Source organism: Alexandromys fortis, unplaced genomic scaffold (assembly GCF_014885135.2).
Source record: "Alexandromys fortis isolate MF-2015 unplaced genomic scaffold, M_Fortis_MF-2015_v1.1 scaffold_375, whole genome shotgun sequence".
Classification (NCBI taxonomy): Eukaryota; Metazoa; Chordata; class Mammalia; order Rodentia; family Cricetidae; genus Alexandromys; species Alexandromys fortis.
Window position 1 is genome coordinate 430,248 of NW_026068279.1, and position 20,849 is coordinate 451,096.

Consider the following 20,849-nt stretch of genomic DNA (forward strand, 5'->3'; position numbering starts at 1 on the left):
CAGAAACAGTGCCAGGACTGGAGTTTTTGATGTAACAAATCTGACAGTGCTCTTCTTGTGCCTCAGAGCTGGTCTCCAGAAGAATATGGAAGAAGGGTTATTATATCTTCCACCATGGTTCCACAAAAGAGCTGACGAGATCAGAAACTGTGTAACAAGAGTGAATTCCCTGGAGACAGTCCCTGACTGTCGACGGAGCAGTGACGCAAAACCTAATTTTCAACAGGGACCCCAGGATTTTGGAAATATCTGAAACATGAAATGTCTATTAGGAAAAAGTGGGGCTGCAGAGATTGCTCAGTGGTTAAGAGCACTGGTTGCTCTTCCAGAGGACTTGGGTTCAAATCCCAGCACCCACATGGCAGTCCACAACTGTCTGTAACCCCAGTTCCATGGGATCCAAGATCCTTCCACAGACATACAGGCAAAACACCAGTGCACATAAAATAAAAAAGAATCATAAAGAAAAAGTGAAGGCAGAAGGAGAGCTGGCCCAGGAAGGAGGTCGTGTGTGCTGCACGTGACTGGACTGTGGGTGTGGGAATACCCAAAACCACTGTGGCTCGTAGTAGATGCCAGCACAAGCTCTAGATGTCAGTTGTAGAACTTCTGGGCTTGGGGTTTGCCATTCCGCATTTTCATCTTACCTTGTCTCATCCTTCTCTTGCTATGTTCTTCTTTCTCCCCTTAGGAATGGCGATATTTAGTGTCATTGTAATTAAAAGCATAAAGCTTGGTTATTTTTGTTTTTACAAGGACACTCAAATAAGAGTTTGCCTTGAGTCTCAAAAGAGACTTGGAACATTTGCACATTTCAACAGTTTACCACTGTGAGGACTCCGGAGATTGAACTGAATGCATTTTTCAATATGACATAATCATGAACCTATGAAGTCCAGGAGCAGAATGCTAGAGTTTGGAGGTAAACTATCAGTCGGTGGCTCATGTGTTTGAACACTGGCCCCCCCATGGTGGTACTATTTTGGAAGACTGGAATAGGAAGTGAGTTGCTAGAAGCTGGGCCTCATGGGTTATAGCTTGACCTCACTTTGGTCCACAGTCTCTGCTCCCTGGTCTACCAAGATGTATATATAAACCCACGTTCTTGTATCCACAAATGTTGCTACTGCTGACATGTTTTTTTCCATCAGCGCCACTTGAATTTCCATAAAGTATGAGTTAGAATAAATCTTTCTCTCTTTTACGTTGTTTCTCTTACAATGACAAGAAAAACTGACTATAAATACTACCTTTGTTGATGAATGATTCTCAATTTGTAGAACTAGTGAGGGTACTTTTAAAAGATTTATTATTTATTTTGAAATTTTCTTTTCTATTTAACATTATAATTACATCATTTTTCCTGTCTCTCCTCTCCCTCTTTAAAATTCATGGCCCCTTTTTTCATTAAGAGCTGTTGCATACATGTATGTATGTGCATATGCATTTATATCCCTAGCTGTAACCTGCTCAGTCTGTATTATGTTACTTGTATATATGTTTTCAGGGCTGACCATTTGGTCTTGAATAACTAATTGGTGTTCTCTTCGCTGGAGAAGACTAAGGAAAATTGTCTTTGCAACAGATATAGACCATTACAATCAACCAAAATGTACTTGTGGAGCCCAGTCCTAAGGACACATCCAGAAAACATTCCAGCACCTAAGGATAAGGGAACCTTACAGAATAAAGGCTTGTTAAAGTCAGGGAATAGTAAGATTGTAAGAGCCAGGGAATCAGGGAGTTTGCTGTGAGACTGTGTCTGCTACTGAAGTCAGAAGCTATGCCTAAAATAGACAGGGGAACGCCCACAGGGGCTTAGCCTTTTTTTCAAATGAACAGACCTAAACTTCACAGCTCTAAGTTTCCTAAGGAAATGATGAAAGATAGAAGAAAATAACAATATAATTCCAGCTCTTTCGTGGATTCACCGTCTGGGTCTAAACTCCTCAGATCAGGTCTCTTAGAAATTCGAGGTTCAGAATTTCTGTATTGGGGATGGAAATATAATAATTTTATTATTAAGGTTTGTCACATCTTTGGCTTTGCCTCAGACTTTTTAAATGTATCTTTTTGTTGTTGTTGTTCTGAGAGCATCCACTTATGCTACCCATGAATCAGAGAAGAATGATTTCTTGAACTAGTAAAGAACTTTCCTGTGGTGGGCAGCACAGAGGCCAGGTCTTCTGCTTTTCTTACATATACTAGTTCTGTTACAAGTGGGGAAAAGCCGAGTCTTTTCTCCATGACAGTTCTGAATGCCTTTTCTCTCACAAACCACCTTGATTCTGGGATTTCTATTTGTATTATGCTTGGTTTTGCCTGGTTCTTTTGTTTGTTCAATTGTTTGTGTTGGCTATTATCCAATCCTAGGTTGGCTCTCTCACATTTTAGACATCAAGACACGACAGTCTGTCTGCTCATCTATAAAGGGGCTTGCTTTTCTGGGTTCTTTACTCTGACCTCTATTTACCTGACGTGGTTTGCTCCTTCATCTCACACCGAAAATCTGATGCTTTGGGGTTGTGGTAAGAGAAGTGCAAGCAATCTGGGCAGGGTGACCCCGAATTTGATCCCCTTACTCCCCTGCAGATAATCCCCACCTCTCCCCTCACTCCCTGCCAGCCTTTCAGGAGGTCAGGCAAAAGGGTTGCTGACGTCAGTCTGGGGGTGGAGGCAGGATTTGAGCTGCCCTCCCTGTTAGCTGGTGTTGGTTTTCACGACAGATGGTGGGTGGTGACGTGTCCATATTGTCCTCCCTTGCCTGCCCTAGAGGGAGATTTCACTTGCCAGCAAACGTGCTATATACTTCCCGAGGAAATGGCATCTGCCTCCGAGGGCATGTCCAGCAGGCATCTCTGCCCTCTCCTTTGAATCCTTTGGTCTGAAAGCAACTCTGTGCCTTGTAGCACGAATAATAAAACCCCAGAGACAGATACTGGGGTTCAACCTGAAAAATCAGAGAAGCAAGCCAGCCAGCCACAGGCTCTTACCTCTAGCTCAAACCGAAATGGCCATCCCACCTCCACAAATCCTCAGAATGAGACTGAGAGTGAGCCCTGTCTTCTCCTGTTTTATATTCCTCTCTAGAGTTGGGATTAATGGCCTACACCACCACTGCCTGGCCTCTATGGCTAGCTAGTGTGGCTGCTGGGATTAAATGTGTGTGCAACCACAGCCTGGCCCGTATGGCTGACTAGTGTGGTTGCTTTGCAATGACCTTCAGGCAAGCTTTATTTATCAAAACACGAATGGTATACCACTATAGTGCCCCTTTTATTGGCTTTAGGAGCCATAGTATTGGGGCGCATTTAACCTTCCCTTGGAGTCACGAGAGACACAGAATGATATATAACATATAATTGTATATACAACATATAATTATATCATGATATATAACTATAATAAGTAATATTAGTATAAATTTTTATACTAAGATTTTTCAATAAAAGTTAATGAAAAACTCGAAATTTTCCAATAATCATGCTGTGGACCTATGAAGTTATTTTCCCCTTCCCTCTTCTTCTTTGTCGTAATAACTGTGACAGCGTCCCCTAAAATTAAGTGGAAATGCAACTTTCAGCTAAAAAAGGAATGAAAATATGTACATATGGTTTTCCGACAGCTCTTTATTCTCAGCTGTTAGCAAGCATAAGATCGGTGCCTTGTGCTCTTATGGGGAATGCAAGGGAATTAGCGGACATCTGCGTTTTAGGAATATGTCAGCACATTCATGTTTAGTAGCTGTGTTGCTTAGTCTGTGTCAGCTTGGCACAAACTAGAGTCACTTGGGAAGAGGGAACCTCAGTTGAGGAATTTATTCATCTGATTGGCCCGTGGGCCTGCCTGTGGGATAATTTCTCGATCAATGATTGATGTGGGAGGGCCACGTTTGCTGTGCACAGTATTATCCCCCTAAGATGATGGACTCAGAATGCACAGGAAAGGTAGCCGAGCAAGCAAGAGGAAGTGATGCAGTAAGCAGCATTCTCCGTGGTCTCTGCTTCAGTTCCTGCTTCCAGGTTCCGGCACTGACCTCCCTCAGTAATGGACAGTGACCTGGGAGTGTAAGCTAGAAAAACCCTTTCTTCCCAAGTTGGTTTTGGTAAATGTTTTATCACAGCAAAAAAGACAAATTAAAATAAACATTATGGTGAGCATGGTGTATATGTTTTAGGTAAGAACCTCAGAAACAGTAAACTTAATTTTTTTTCCCGAGGTTATAAACTGACAATAGTAATTTAATAGATTAATAATAATATTTTCAAGGTAAGGGGAGAAAAGGTGGGGAAACAGTGGAATAGGAAGAAAAAAAGGAAAGAGTCATGTAGTTAGATAAGAAAAGAAAGGTGTTCTTTGGGAATTAAAGAGGCCAAATGTTTGTAGAAAAAGAATGCCGTGGAACCCATGACCAGAACAGTCGCAGGCCCTAGGGGAGAAACAGCTATTATTCTGGATAAATAGACAGAACACTAAACTGACTCCTAATGAGATGGTCATGGTTATAGATGGATGCATCCCTCAGCCCTCATCAGAGAAACCTCTATGTTCAGTAGAGGGAGATGAACTCAGAGACACACAGCTTGCCCAGGTGTAGAGAAGAGACTTTAGAATTCCCAGGCATCGTTAGAGAAAGAGGACAGAGAGAGCGTAAGAGCCAGAGGTGAAGGATGACGACATGAAAGCAGGCTCTTCAGAACACAGCAGAGCAGCCGCTCATGAAGACATAACGGCCGCAATGGCATTCACAAGAACTGTGAAAGCTCAGGACAGACCAAAAATAAATAAATAAATGACCAGCATGGAGATGTACGGAAAACTTCACCCCTAGCCATGGAACTACTGGCAATTATTAGCTAGCAGGAAAAGGAGAGATGGATTTCTCAAAGAGTGTAGCCTCTGGAAAGCCGACCACACTCCAGTGGGAGATAACACATTCAAGAATATTTGGGTGGCATAAATTGGTATTGATAGCGTTTAATTTCCTTGAAAAAGGACACGAAGCTGGGTGGGTGAGGAATGGCAGAGGAATAGACCTGGAAAGAGTCAGAGAAGGGGTGAATATGATCAAAACACACTTTATGAAACTCTCAAAAACGAAAAAACAAAACCACAAGAACATCTTGGAGGTGATGAGTAAAAGGGAAAGTCATGGACAAGGGTGGTCCCTACATACTACTTTTCTCATTACTGAGGCAAAGTACTTAAGAGAAGAAAAAAAAGAGATGGCAGGTTCATTTTAATTCATGGTTTTCGTGGCTTATTGCAGTCAGCAATGTCTGGGATGGTAGGGTTCAGCTCATTACAGCAAGATTAAGTAACGACAGGCAGTACTCTACTATGACCCACAGAGGCCTGTCCTCAGGAACCTCTGAGTAGTTGTGACCCACCTTCTAACAGTTCAACAGCCCTCCCAAATAATCACCATAAGCTGGGGACCAGGAGTTCAATCACACGAACCAAAGGAAGCCATTTCACCTCTGAATCCTAACCCCATCATATATGAAAGTACTTGTGATACAGAGACACTTCAAAATTATAATTCACTTTGCTCTGTATTAAATTAGCATGAAAGTGAAAACAGTTCTCTGGTTTCTAGAAGCTTTTGATCTTTGTGGCTAAAATTTGAATCTCTCATTAAGATCTACATAGTTTATGAGAACTTGAATTGTCCCTGTACCCTTGGGTTACTGAAATGACAGCTATGAAAATACTGTGTACCAATGGAGTACTACACAGCAGAAAAAATTAATGACACGTTGACTTCTGCAGGCAAATGGATGGAACTAAAAAACAGCATTTTGAGTGAGGTAACCCAGACTCAGAAAGACAGTTATTACATGTACTCACTCATAAGTGGTTTATAAACATAAAGCAAAGAAAACCATCCTTCAAATCACAATCTCAGAGAACCTAGACAACAATGAGGACCCAAAAAGAGACATATATAGATCTAATCTACATGGGAAGTAAAAAAAAATGATCCCCTGAGTAAATTGGGAGTGTGGGGACCTTAAGAGAGGGCTGAAGTGGAGGGGAGAGTCAGGGAGGGGAGCAGAGAAAAATGTAGAGCTCAATAAAAAAAACTTGTGTACTTATGTAGTAATATATTGTGGCACTTGTCTGACTACTTAGCAAAAAACTGTAAAACAAAAACCAACAATTGTGGCTTGAGAAGTATAGAAGTCTAGTTTTTCTCTGATTAAAAAAATCTCAATAAAAAAATAAAAAAAGAAACAAAAAAAATCTCAAAATAATAAATAAGATTCATTGGGGGAAAACATATATATACAGCACCAAGGACTCAGAAACTTAGTTTCTCAGCAGTTTAAACATGTAGCTTTTATTTACTCTCAAAAGCTGTTGCTCTAGATCCTGCCCTTATGGTTACATTTGAGCCATATGAGGACAGAGACTAAGTAGTGAGGGTAGACATAGAGAGGGCAAGGCAAACTTATGGTGCGAGACAATAATCTGTGACTATTATCAATGGCCTGAACTTAGTCTCGGTTGCAAAGGTGTTGAGCAACTGCGTGTCTGGCTCCCCTTTTTCCTATAAGTAAGAACAAAGGACAAACATTAACGGATTTCAACTATCTTCCCTATAACATGACTATAATTAATAAAACCTGACACATGGCTTCTTGTTGGCAATATGGCAAGCATTATTTTGATTTTTAATCAGAACACTAGGTGTCTAAGTGAACAGTAGCTGAGTCGAATTCCAGCCTTTCGATAACTAATTTCCTCTTCTAGCCACTCTGTTGGGTTACTTGTAAATATCGTAGTGTGACGATGGAAGCTCATGACTTTTCCTCATTATAGCCAGTGACCAATCACAGCTCATATCCCTCTGGGAACTTCTGTGTGCTTGTTATTTTGGGATTTTATGTTTATTCTGATGATAGCAACTCTTTATTTTTTAATATTTTTATTTCTATTTTTTTGAGGATTTTGGGAATTTTGAAATTTAGGCAGGGTCCTTTTACTTCCTTCTCTAAATGCTCATATACCCTTGGTTAGAGTTAGCTGAAAAAAGAGACTCATAGGTCCCTTACTCCGAGCTTAACAACTGTCAGGAGCCAGAGTGCTGAATCATGTCATTATTTTTTTTTTTTGTAACCAAAACTTTAATCCCAAGGACTCTCACAAACATATTACAAATGACAACATGAAAAAAAAATCTTGCACAGTAACTCAAAGGTTCAGCTCTACAATGTACCCTTAAACCAACTGGTAACTTAGTCTTCCATTTCCAAATAAAGAATGTTACAAACAGCTTCCTCCATAGATAGCAAACAGCGAGGAACCTCTTTGAAAGTCTTCAGAGTGCAGGTCCCACCCTTTCCCTGTTAACTTGTGTTAACAGCAGCTTTTACAGACTGCTTATCATTACACCCACAGCTCCCGACTGTAATCCAGCTAAGGAACTAGCTTTTTCAATTTCCATCAGTGGTTTATCATTAGTGCATCACACTTTAACTGGGCAGGATCTAGGTTTATTTCAGTCTATGAAAAACTAAAGTTCAAAGCAAATTCAGTCTTGCTTAAGGGAACATGAGCAGCTAAACCATCTTAAAAATGCACCAAGCTTATGAAGTCTCAAACAAAACTTGAGTTTCCTGTACATACTCCTGTCAAATGAAGTTACTTCCTGTACACCGCTTCTTTTGCAAACTGGTCTTCTACTTCCTTTCATTTGACCTAGATCGGGTAGGAGACCTAGAGAAAGATCGAGACGGCTTGTGGTTTCTCACGAGACAGAGACCTCTCTCTTCTCGCATCTCTAGAAAGTGACCTGCTCCGGCTTCGAGAGAAGCTTCTCCTTCTTGGAGATCTTCGCCGAGGTGGAGGACTCCTCCTACGGTAATCATCTCGAGGGCGATGACCCCAAGAGGGAACTGGGCCAGGATTCAGACTTCTTTTCTCCCCGTTCGACAGCTCCACTCTTACTCGGCAGCTACATAGTGTTCTTCCATCTAGCTCTCGGACAGCACAGCGTCAGCTGCATCTCGGGGATCCTCAAATTCAACGAAAGCAAAGCCAGGAGGGTTTCGAGCAACCCACACACTTCGGAGCGGTCCATAATAGCCAAATGCCCGTTCTAATTCAGTCTTGTTCCCATTGTTTCCAAGATTACCTACATACACCTTATAATCTAATGGACAGGAATCACGATGCATTTCGAGATCCTGGGTTCGAGAACCGCAGCTCAAATCCCAACACTCCGACGAGGCCCACCCGCACCCTCGCGATCTGCTTCCGCAGATGCTCTCAATGCCCTGGCGTCCACGAAATCTCATGTCATTATTTTTAATACAAGTTTAGGTTTAGCCTTTCTGTTTAATGCTTGGCAGATAAACTAACAGTAGGGAGATTAGGAGTTATTTACGAAGATGTGCTGGTTGTAGGAGATTGAGCAGTTGTTAATCTTTTTGGCTGAGGTTTGGGGAACCCATTTTAATCAGAATTTGTGCAGAAATAATCCATTCTTTGAATTCTAAGGGAATCCCTCCAACATTGCAATGAGAACCGTTCTCTAGGAAAATGCAGCTTTCCCGAGATGAAGCCGTGGGCCTGGACTTCCCCAGGAGCACTCTATAGGATTCCTGCTTATTGCTCTTGAGCATCCAGGGTCCAAATGGGCAAACACATTTGGAAACCACCCTCCAGTTCCCACTGTCTAAGGAGATTTATCTTAAATCCCCTTATCCGTGGCCCTAGAAAATGAAGACCTGCATAAAAATGATAATGAATTTCTAAGTCTTTCAGTTCATGAAAATAAAAAGCCAAGGTTACTGCATAGAGGAAATATGTTACCGTGTGTGTGTGTGTGTGTGTGTGTGTGTGTGTGTGTGTGTGTGTGTAGAGGGTGTTAAGCCAATGTAAAGAAGAGAACAAGGAAATCACTTTAGGAGATTGAGCAGCAGATAATAACTGGACTAGATGAGCAAGATCATTTTTTGAAGGGGTGGAGTTCAAGGTTAGAAGATGTCCGTGAAGGATAAAGGAAAGCCAGCTTGAACAGGCAAGGAAAACCCCGAAAGCATAGGGCAATTCTGGTGCCTAGGAAAAGAGACGTGAGGATGGTTGTACAGGGAGTGAACTCAAAATCTTGGTGTTTTGACTGTGTCAGAGCATAAAGTATCTCTGAGTCAAAATTGCCCATGGAGGAGTCTTGCCAGCTGCTGATCTGTGCTGTGCTCAATCACATTGGGGGTGCACAGGACTGATGTGGCCTCACTGCATACAGGAGTGCATCCAGAGACCCACGACTGGACCTGTCTGTCAAATTAACTCACTTCAATAATCTCTCTTGCATATAGTCCTGTATAGTACATTTTCATGGTAACCACCTCTGGGGTCTCTGGCTTCAGAATCTGGAGAATATCCTTCTTCATCTGAGCTTCAGTATCTTCATTTTAACCAAAGCAGTTTAGGCAAGACTGTCTTCAGTTCTGAGATATCACTTTCGTTCTTGAATTTTATGACAACTTTTGATTTTTGACATTCAGAAGAGGTGTATGTGTGTGTCCATGCGCACGCGCACGCACATGGGCTGGAGAAGGTGTGAAAAGAAATAGATTGGTGGCTGGAAAGAAAGATCACTCTGTCATACGCTTTTTTTAATTTTTTCTCCCTAGTTCAGCCTCCTCTCCTTTTCTTTGCTCCAACCCAAACCATTGGCAAAAGCAGCCACAGCTCAGCCTAATCTAATCTAATCTATCAGAGAGGTAATGAACTATAAAAGTGTGGATTCAATTACCATTAGAGGGGAGTTTTGTGTTGGCTGGAGTCTGATGCTAGCCAGAGAATAGACAGTCAGGCTAGGTTGAAAAGCCCCATCTGTGCTAGCTAGGCCTGCCGTTAGGGTTGGCCACAAGCTTATGAACACAATGAGGGCCAACAGTGCTCACAATAATGACTGTTAGGCCAGGAGGGGTTTTTACTGTTTTATTTCTTGTCCTTTTTTTATGGCCATGTCAGAAGAAAGCAACTTTTCTCTGATCTTTCTTTCCCCCAATTTCTGGATGGAGGTGCAATCTGAACCCATTCTGACTGCTGTGCGTCTTCCACCTCCACCCTTCTGCTTCCTCTTTTGAAGAGTATATACAGTTTTGGCAAGGTATAGCCTGTTCTTTGGGTTTTTGAAGGCAATAATAATTTACTTTGTTGAAACCCCTACTTATACCATTAAAGATTTTATGGGTTCCCATTCTGCCGTACTCTCTGCTGGCGCAGTTAGCATCTATCTTTCAATAAGGATGTTTCCTCAGAAGGTTCTTTGAAGCCAGTAGGGCTCTGTTTTTGTGGTTTTTCTTTTTAGACCTAAGTATCCATGACACTATGTGGCCTTTTCAATAAAACCAATCACATTCTGCCTTTCGTTAGAGACATTTACATACTTGTTCTACATATATTTAACTTTTTCTAAATATTTGCTTATACACACACACACACACACACGAGTATTTTTCCTTCATGTGTGTCTGTGCACTGTTACATGTCTGGTGCCCACAGAGGCCAGAAGAGGGCATTGGATCTCTGGAACTGGAGAGAACAGGTTATGAGCTGCCATGTGGGTGTTGCGAGCTGAGCTCAGGTTCTCTACCAGAACAGCAAGTGCCGTAATCTGTTAAACCGTACCTCCAATCCTCATTTTTATCTTTTTAAAACTGGTTAATAAACTGACTTCTTAGGTTACTTTTCTCAAATCATCTGCATTAAACCCATCTTAAGTTGTTCTGTAATAGTCACTACATTCAGGGTTTCGGAGAAGAATGAAAGAATTATGTATTTGAAGGAATTTTGTGTTTCCAAAGAGAAAAACCAAGCAAACCAATTTTAAAAAATAAGATAAAATTTTCAAAAATGATGGCTAATTGTTTTGTTTACCCCTTTGTCCTTCTTATATTTGTTGCTCTGATTATAATTATTCTGACCTGAGATGTCCGAAAGTATAGGTTTGAGAGGCACAACAATCTTTTGCATTGAATTTAGATAAGATTATTTTAATAGTAATGTATTTTGGTATGCTCATGTACTTTGTGTTTTCATTTTTAACTTTTATTCACCAAATGACAGGAAACTTATCCCAGTCCTGCTTTTTTATTAACACTTTAGCTTTAAGAACATACCATTTCTCAGTAACTCAACTAATTTGCCTTTAAAACACATCTAATAATTCTATCTCTCACACAGAATGACTATACCATTTGGAGGTTTAGCAAGTGAACATGCACTTTCTATGTTTCTATTGAAAACAGAAAAGTAAAATAAAATCTATCAAATTCAGTCACAATCCACTGATAGGTTGTTATATTTCTCTAGTAAAATATTAAATTGGCTAGAAATTTCCATTTTCAATGATATATGTTTGTCAGGGTCTGAACAAATGACATTTTGAGGATGGATAAAATAGCAATAAAAAGAGAGGAAAAGAAAAACCTACTCTTTTGTCACCGAGCATGGAAGGACTGATGCCCAGTACTGGATGATGGGACTCATAGTTGAGAGGACCCTAGCTTGTTTGAAAATAAAGTAAATAGCATGAAAATCAGATGCAAAATAAAACTCAAATTAGCATATAATCACATTAGCGGACAAACGGAGTCGGGGGTCACACACATTGCATAATAAGGTGTACCCTTCAATAGAGAATAGGAGAAAAATCCAAATTGTTTATCTGTCCTTCTGTTTCTATGCAGAGCATAGAGTCCTGGGACCAGATGTGACCAGAGTCCCATCCGAGCCGTTAGCACAGCATCACTTACTCTAGGGGACCTATAAGAGAGGATTAAGGGTCATAGTCAAAGTGTGGCAGCTCCCTAAGGCCCAAGGGATTATGGTTTAATGCCTTCAGCGTTGCAGAAACATAGGGCTCAGATGAAGATGGAACTTTGTTTATCTGCCTTTGTTTTGCAAAAGCTCCAACAGGGAGAAGTTTTTCAAAATCAATTAATTAAAAAAAATATTCAAACAATGTAGTGCTTTTTGTCTAGTCTGAAGGACCAGGGGCAGCCATGCTAACTGTGCTAACTGCTCGGACAGATAAACAATTTGGATTTTTCTCCTATTCTCTTTTGAAGAGATACTGTGACTCTGAGCAAGAATGTATCTTTCTTCTATCCAGATGTCCACTGTTGAGTTTCTGATTTTTCTGATAAATCTTCCATCACCTGCCTCTCTTCCTACATGCTTAACAGTAGATTATTTAGCTTATTAAGAGCAATACTTTACTACTCTAGAATACTCAATGAAAACATCCACAAACTCTATATTCTATTGCCCACAACTTGCCTTGATCATTGATATCACTACATGCACTTTTAATCATCTAAAAGATAATTTTTAAACTTACTTATATATAGTTCAGGCACTTCTGATATCCCCTATTTGAATTATTAAAGATGTTGAAGGACACAAAACATTACAGAATAATGTTTAAGACAGCTAAATATCTAGGCTGACTATAGTGTTTTAATTCAATTGGGCTAGTGAATGAACAGAATGAACTTAACCCATCTCACTCTGGTCTAGAGAATTAAAACCAAGGACCACTCGTCCTTAATAATGTTCTTTTCACGACCGGTTGTTGTATGCAATCATTTAATAATTAAGTTTCCCTCCGGTTATGATTTTTTTCTTTTTCTTTTTTTTTTTTTTGAGACAGGGTTTCTCTGTGGTTTTGGAGCCTGTCCTGGAACTAGCTCTTGTAGACCAGGCTGGCCTCGAACTCACAGAGATCCGCCTGCCTCTGCCTCCCGAGTGCTGGGATTAAAGGCGTGCGCCACCACCGCCCGGCTTCTGGTTATGATTTTTAAGTATTTCATAGAGTTGTAATATTTACACCTCATGTACTTCTTTTGTAGAAGAAAATTTTGGGTTGAATCTATAACATTTTATTTTCGCCTATTTTCTACCTTAAACTTGTAGGGAAACAGCAAAGTTTCCATAAAAGGTTCCTATCTCCTAAACTGCTCTCAGAAGTGAAGAAACTGCAAATATCTGGAGTTGCAGGAGAAGTGTGTTGGTGAATTCATCATCTTCATGGAACACAGAGGTCTGCTGAACTCATCGGGTTGGACCAGGGTTCTAGCTCCATTCTTAGTGGTCACCACTTATGTAGTGGTTAGTAAGCTGCATACCTAAGCTTCAGTCTTCCTTATCTCTGTCGCCCTCTTGAGACAGTTTTAATAATAAGAGGTATTTTCTATGTAACAGAAGGCACACAATGCACTAAACAAATAGTAACCTGTAAGCATAATTTCGTTACTCACTGTTGAAAATGCTGTATTGGCTTCTGCTTGCTGTATTGGGCATTAACTAAAGACGAATGTATTATATGCTTCAGATACATCTATAATCTCTAGAGACAGCAAGGAGAGCAATGAAATCATCTCCACAGACATTTTTAAAAATTGTCATCAGAATCCAGGCTCAGCATGAAAAGCATAAAATGAGCCTGTAACAGCAGCGTAACACATGCCTGTACTTCCAGCCCTAGGAAGACAGAGGCAGGATAATTCTCCAAAATTAGAAGCCACTCTTATTTACTAATTAAGACAATGTCTAAAAACAGAAAAGAAAACATCATAAAGCTTTTCTGAGTTTTTTTTTTTAAAGATGTATACTTATTAGAGGGACAAATTATAACATACATTACCAGGGAAGAATGTTTACGTGTCAAAAATATAATTCAGATAAAGCAGAACTGTAAAGAGAGAAGAATTTCATATAAAGCTCTACTGAAAGAAGAAGCCATGGACAAAACCCCCATTTGGAAGTGACTGTGTTATCTTGATATAAGAACATTGTTAAGGGAACACATTTAAGACGGGGCATTGACATGGCTTACCAAATAGTAGAAGGTGTTAGATCTTGGTGCTGCTGACCTGGGAAAACATTGTGAGGTTTCTACCCAGAAGAGCCAAGAGATCCAATGTCAGGCACAGTGACCATTCTAGGAATGGCTCAGCTAATGAGCATGCGCTAACAAACCAGTGCTTCTGGAAGGAAACGTGTTTTGATGGCAAGTCTTTCCCCAAACCAGCCAGGGTAGGTGTGGGTTCTTTCTTGCTTGGAGCATGTCAGGTGCAGAGACAGTTGATTGGACACCTCTCTGTCCTCAGCAGGCTCAAGAAAAACTTTGCTAAGGTGCCAGTCTGATATTCATATGCCATCTGTCATGATTACTGTCCCAGTTCCGACTCTCATTAAAGCAGCAGGCAGGGACACCCCTACTTTCCACCTCCCCCTCAACTGGCGGCTTCGGAAAGCCACACAAGCACGTCAGAGTCAAGTTGATTGTTTCCTATGGAAATCAACCATGCAGAGCCTCAGGCGGGGGAAGCTCTACTCTTTTGTTTTCATTTCCTCCGGTGTGGACTAGGAGTAGGGAGAGCGGTCTCTAACCCTTCATATACTTGGGAGAGAGAATAGGAAAGGGACATAGATGAGAGACCAGGGGCACAGAGTGGTATAAAACGAAAAGGAAACAGGAGTCATCATGGAATTGCTTGCCGAAGTCATAACATTGTTTGGGGAGAATGTCAGATTTACAGGATTCTGAAAACAAAAAGAGTGATCACTTAATTACTCTGTATCTAGTATACTGGGATCTTAGTGGAAAGTGTGCAGATATGTTATTAGCTATATTGTTATATATCAAAAATTCTATAAGCAAACACACACGTTTGAAGATTATTTTTTTGTTTCTTATTCTACTGGACAGAGCTAGATGTTTATTTGTATTTATTTTGATACTTTGTTAGTTACTTAGGGCTGTTCACGGTGAACATCTGTTTTGTGCAGATAAAAACCTGCAAATCTGGGTGTTTTAGAGTTCAGATGATTTTTAGTTCTTATGTCCCCACATTCCTTTAAAACTGCACTAGAATTATTTGCAGTTGATGAGTGTCCCTCGGGAAGCCCAATATTCATCAACATTGTGGTAAATGCTCTTCTTCATTACCCTTGTTTTCCCAGTTTTTAATTTTTTTTTGCAGCAAAAGCAAACATAAGATACTTACTGAATAACTTCATTTATAAAACAAACAAAAAAACTGACCTGTGAGGGAAATTTTGATGATGTGAAGCCAGAACAATTTCTGATAATCTGAGATATTTGCATAAATTGGAAGCTGAAAGAGGCCAGGCCTCAAGTCTTCTCCCTAGGGACAATGTGGGATTAAAGGTAGATTAGAGGGTGAGGGACAGACCCCCAACAGCTGAGAGTGTGATTCTTTTATTTGATTGGAGGAACGTAGACACAAAATAGTGGTGCCTCTTGCTGTACTTAGCCTTGCGCTTATTCATTGGTTGCAGCTTATCAGAACTGCCCTCTTAGTAGGAATTGCAAAGGCTTTCTAATTTATATTGAATTAAGGATGCACTTTTGTATGTCAAATCCTTCCCCACAAAATAGCCCATACCCCCCAGGACAAGTGCTTTCTGATAACACATAAAACCAATTTGATGCAGGCTCTGCTTTTGGATTTTCCTGGCTCAGATATTCTGCTCCTACGTGCTTTTATTTTATTTTATTTTGCATGGAATCCATATAATTGTCCTTACTCAACAGTTTTCCTACTGGATACCTACTTTTATTTCTCTTGACATCTTCAAATCACTTAGAAATAATTTGGCTTATTCCTTTTAGTGTTAATGACAATTCTTACTTCTCTGTTGTTGATCACTTTTTGCATTTTTTTTTCAGTCACATTCAAGGTCCAACTACAGTTAAGACCGCCATCAACAACAATAGATGTCTTTCCTTATTTGAACCCCTGTTCTTCTTAAAAGATCTTAATTCTGTAAACATTAACTCTTCTAGTTTACCCAATCATATTTATGTGTATGTGTGCTGTACTCATACATAAATACACACAAAGACACATACAATACAGACACACACAGACATACAGACACTCACAGACACAAGATAGAGACAGAGACAGACAGACAGACACACACACATCCATGCACACAGAGTTGCCCCATTGTATCCATGAAAGTTTAGTTCTAGACCTTACCCAGGGCTATCAAACTCTGCAACGCATAATTTCTTTACTCTTATTTGTGTAGTATTTGTATAAAGCTTATATACTTTGAATATCTTTTGATAGCATATCATAGTTAATATAATATAAGTGCTAAGCAAATAGTTGCTAAACTTTATTATTTAGTAAGTACAAGAAAAAGTCTGTAGATATTCAAAATGATGCATTTTTTTGTCGGATCACTTTAATTTTGTGTTGGTCAAACTTAAGTGTTGAAATCATGGGTGAGGAGGAGGGTATGTAAAGGCCCCTTCATCTTCAACTCTGAATTCCATTGTTTTATATCTGAAACTAGAAAGGTTTTATTCAGTGATCTTCAGCATGTTTGGACATATTTGATGGCAGCCCCTTATAGTTCTTTCATGGAGGGCATAATTCATGATCACTAGGGGTGAGGATTAGCTCCTTAAAATAAATTTATGTTTCATAGATTCTGTCATATATATTTTGGTTATCTGAATCTTGAGCAAATACCTGGAGTTTCTTCTGTGAGTCTCAAAATAAGCTTTTTTCTCCTTGGCCCTTTCGTTGGCTTCACGGTTCCACTGTGGTTGCAGCATCATCCCTGGGCTGAGTCCCCATCCTGCTGGGAGAGAGAGATGCAGATGCTGGAAGCCTGACAGATGGTCCAGCAGCAGCAACAGTTTGGGAAGAAGTCACTGAGGAAAATCCAGGAGAGATGTGTGTCAGACCTCCCTAGAGGACAGAAGGAAAAGGCAGGGAGGGTATGATCAGCATCTACAAAACACTTTATGGATGGGGAGTCGATAAACTGGACTAAAGAAGCAAACACAAGATGAAAACCTTCTTTAGACAAAGCCTTACTGGCTGCTCCCCTTGACACCCTCAGAAGCCCCCAGACCTGTCACTCTGTCCTTGTTAACTCTCGTCTCCTCTTGTAATTTCAGACAGGGTTCTGCTCTGACTCAACAGGCTCCAGGATCAGGCTGTGCTTCCATACGGCAGAGGCCACAGTCAGATATCTGACTCTGATACAGAATTTGCTAAGGGCTGGCCTTTCAGGACAGAAGAATGTGTAGAGATCTTTAATATTAAACACTTGGGTGACCAAAGCCCTTAAAAATGAAGGGTGCTGCAGTGGAGGGTGTGACCCTGGTGTAGAAAGGATGGAGGGCCTTCTGTAATTTTGTTTTCAAGATCAACTTTGAGAAATTATTACATCTCAGGCCTTAAGCTGCGATGTTCATACTGCTTGTTCCAGAATAGCTTAGGCCAGTCCCCTCCTACTGGGGCCATTGGCTCCTGCAAGTCTCGTCCAGTACTTTCCTTAGACTATGGGTCTGCCTAGCAGTTGCCTAGAACAGCAGCTCCGAGAGTCCGTGTTCTTGTTTGCTTTCTTATCAGAAGAGAGAAGGAGAGCAGTTATTCAGATCCTGTCCAGAATAGTCCTCAAAGGAGATCTACAAGTTAATGGCATTTGTCATTTAGACAAGTTCTTTCAAAGCCCAAGTCAATCCATTTTTTTTTTCTTCTGAAAGGGTGAACTAACACCAAGTAGACCAGATTTAGCATCTTTTCCTCAAAGAGAGGGACAGTGATACTGCGTTACAGTGGGGCTAGACAGGCAAGGTTGCTGAAAATTCCTTTCCAGGTTAGTATAACGAATACATTTCAAGTTACATAATGATGACTCTAAGTGTATTATGCACTGTGGTCAATTATCAAAGGGGATATATAAAGTATAAGTTACATTATTGGAGCACTCATGTAAGACTTCATTTTTATTTATTTTGTTGAACATAGATTTTTCTCTCATACAATACATCCCAACCACAGTTTCTCCTTCTTCTACTTTCCCCAGCTCCCACCTACCTCCTCTCTACCCAAGATGCACTTCGCTTGTTTCCTCTTCAGAAAAGGTCAGGCCTCTAAGAAATGATAGCCAGACAAGATAAAACAAGATAGAATATGACAAGTCAAAAGCCTTGACTGGACAAGGCAACACAATAGGAGGAAAAGAGTCCTGGGAGCAGGAAAGAGTCAGACACATCTGCTCCCACTGTTAGGAGTCGCACAAATGCCACCAGATTAACAGTGCTATGGCTGTTAGAGGACCTGGTGCAGAGCCATGCAAGCCCCGTGCTTGCCACGTGAGTCTCTGTGAGCTCATATGGGCCCTGCTTAGTTGATTTGGTGGTGTTACACCTAGCGCATTATGAACCACAAGGAAGGAGAAAGACAAAACTTAGGGGTTCCAAAGATTTCATTAAATCATCACATAAGCGGGTCACTGATCCATCAGGGCTATAGGGACAAGAACTCAGGAACCTTGTTTCTTTTGACAGCTCCAAACAGGGCCAGAAGTGGGATTTTAAGCATAAAGATTAAAAAAAAAATTGTCAAGTTACAGTTACAGTTTTCACCAATCAGAAGTTAAGGATTAGGAACTTTCCTGGGGTTTCCATCATTGCCAACTGACATACATTGCAAGGCATTCGGTCCAACCAATCAGATCCATTTGTTCCTTCTGTTGTTAGGAGCAGCCATGCTTCTAAAGAACTAAAGATGCCTAATAACTATTTCTATGGTTTAAGAAGGACGCTGATCGGCCGCTGGAAAGTTCTCAGCTCCCCTAGGTCTTGGGAACCTAACTTTATTTTATGCCGCAGGTATAATGGGTGTCTGATGTCAAAATGGCTGTTCTCAGGCCAAGGTGATTTTGCCTGCTCCCTTCACTCCTTAGCATTCTGCCTTACGCAAAGTGTTCATGGGTGTGGACTGTGCTGAAGGACAAGGGGGCAGGAAGAGCAGGGTAGCTTTCACAAGTCTGCCGTTTTGTCTGGCTTGTCACATGGTACACATCCACACAAGCCCCAATGTTAATAAGTGGATTAGGGAGACTTGCCATCCTGGTGGACATGCTCAAGACTAGGTTAGAACTTATCTTAGGGTTTCTTTTGCTGTGACAAAACACCATGACCAAAAAGCAAGCGGGCCAGCCTGGTCTACAAGAGCTAGTGCCAGGACAGGCTCCAAAGCTACAGAGAAACCCTGTCTTGAAAAAAAAAAAAAAACCCCAAACAAACAAAAAAACAAAACAAAACAAAAAGCAAGCAGGGAGGTGTAAGCAAGTTGGCTTACATTTCGACACCTTTGTTCATCACTGAAAGAAGTCAGGACAGGAACTCAAATGTGGCAGGATCCTGGAGGCAGGAGTTGGTGCAGAGGCCATGAAGGGTGCTGCTTACTGGCTTGCTTTCCATGGCTTTGCTCAGTCCACTTTCTTAAAGAACCAGGACCACGAGCACACAGATGGCTGGGCCCTCCTGCTTTGATTGCTAATTGAGAGAAAACGATACAGCTGGATCTCATGGAGGCCTTTCCTCAAAAGGCTCATTCCTCTCTGATAACTCTAGCGTGTGTCAAGTTGACATAAAAACAGCCAGTACAGGACTGAAAGTCTAGAATGTAACAACACCCCAGGTTCAAGAAAGTTAGTAACTTGACAGGGTTCCGTCTTAAAAGGAAACCGATTTTAAAGAAGCAAATGTTTATCTACTTATATAATACAATATTATCAAAACTATCCAGTGATTTTATAGCAAAAGCAAACAAAATAATTTCAGTTAAAATATATGTGACATCATCTATCCCAAGTATCTTGCTGTCAAGAGGTTAGACAAGGGAAGATCCTAAAAGGTTAGTGTCAGTCAGAGAGAGTTTGGAGTTTTGGCAAAGGCTTATTTTATTTCTCTTTGGGGTCAGTTATTTAAGCACCAACCACAATTTGGAGGTTCTAGGGTAGAGAAAGGACACACACAATGGATTATAATGTGGCCAGGGAGCAATCTCACTCAAGTCAAGGTTTCCTTTGGACACTGGGGCCTGTTAGTGGCGCTACGGTGGGGATGTGCTGCCACCTTGTGGTAGAATCAGTTGCTTGCATAGTTAGGTTAATTCGGGTTTATTTTATGTGGCTTCTTCCCCCTTCAAAGGAACACTTGTTTAGGCTGAGGAAACTTGGGGGTATAATACCTTAACCCAGATCTTATTTCTACACTTACATACTCGTCATTTATGAGGTCAGAATTATTATGTAAACATACACAACAATAGCTTGCTTTATTGAAAAAATTAGTTTTTCTTTAAAGTAGGAGATAAAGTCGTTTATTTCTTCAATATTACATGCAAAGTGGTTCTACTCATTTTTCCTAATTACTTTTCAGAAAATACATTATCCAGTACCATCTTATGTTGAAATAGGAGCGGCGGGGCTGCGTCCCTGGCACCCGGCCGCCCGCATGGCTAGCTTATGCCCGAAATAATTACACGGAAACTGTATTCTTTCAAACACTGCCTGGCCCGGCTAGTTCCAGCTGCTTCTTGGCTAGCTCTTACATATTGTTCTAACCCATTTCTAATATTCTGTGTAGCCCACGAGCTGGCTTACCAGGGAGGATCTTAACCTGCGTCTGTCTGGAGTGGGAGAATCATGGCGACTCCTCGACTAAGCTTCTTTCTCCCAGAATTCTCTTCTGTCTACTCCGCCTACCTAATTTTCTGTCCTATGAGGGCCGAGGCAGTTTCTTTATTATAATTAACCAATGTCCTTCCCCCATCAATCTTACACATGTATTTCATTGTATAGAGGCTTTTTCACCAAGTATTTATTATGTGAACTCCAAGAAACGGGGACACCATGAGTCTAGGTGTGTGTGCATACATGTGTGAGTGTTTGTGTTTGTGTGTGTGCATATGTATGTGTTTGCGTGCCTGTGTTTGCATGTGTGTGCATGTGTGTGTTTGTGTGTGTGTGCATGTGTGTGT

The 20,849-nt window shown here is 40.8% G+C and overlaps 1 long non-coding RNA gene and 1 pseudogene across 1 annotated transcript; both read right to left on the reverse strand.

Annotated features, from left to right (window-relative positions):
- Nucleotides 1-6,346: 6,346 nt before the first annotated feature.
- LOC126494726 (uncharacterized) lies at nt 6,347-20,633 on the reverse strand. Its single transcript, XR_007590053.1, has 4 exons — nt 20,473-20,633; nt 16,536-16,757; nt 15,071-15,173; nt 6,347-6,553 (listed from the first exon to the last, which is right to left on the reverse strand). It is a non-coding gene; the product is annotated as an uncharacterized lncRNA (long non-coding RNA).
- LOC126494725 (serine/arginine-rich splicing factor 3-like) lies at nt 7,362-8,287 on the reverse strand (annotated as a pseudogene).
- Nucleotides 20,634-20,849: the final 216 nt, after the last annotated feature.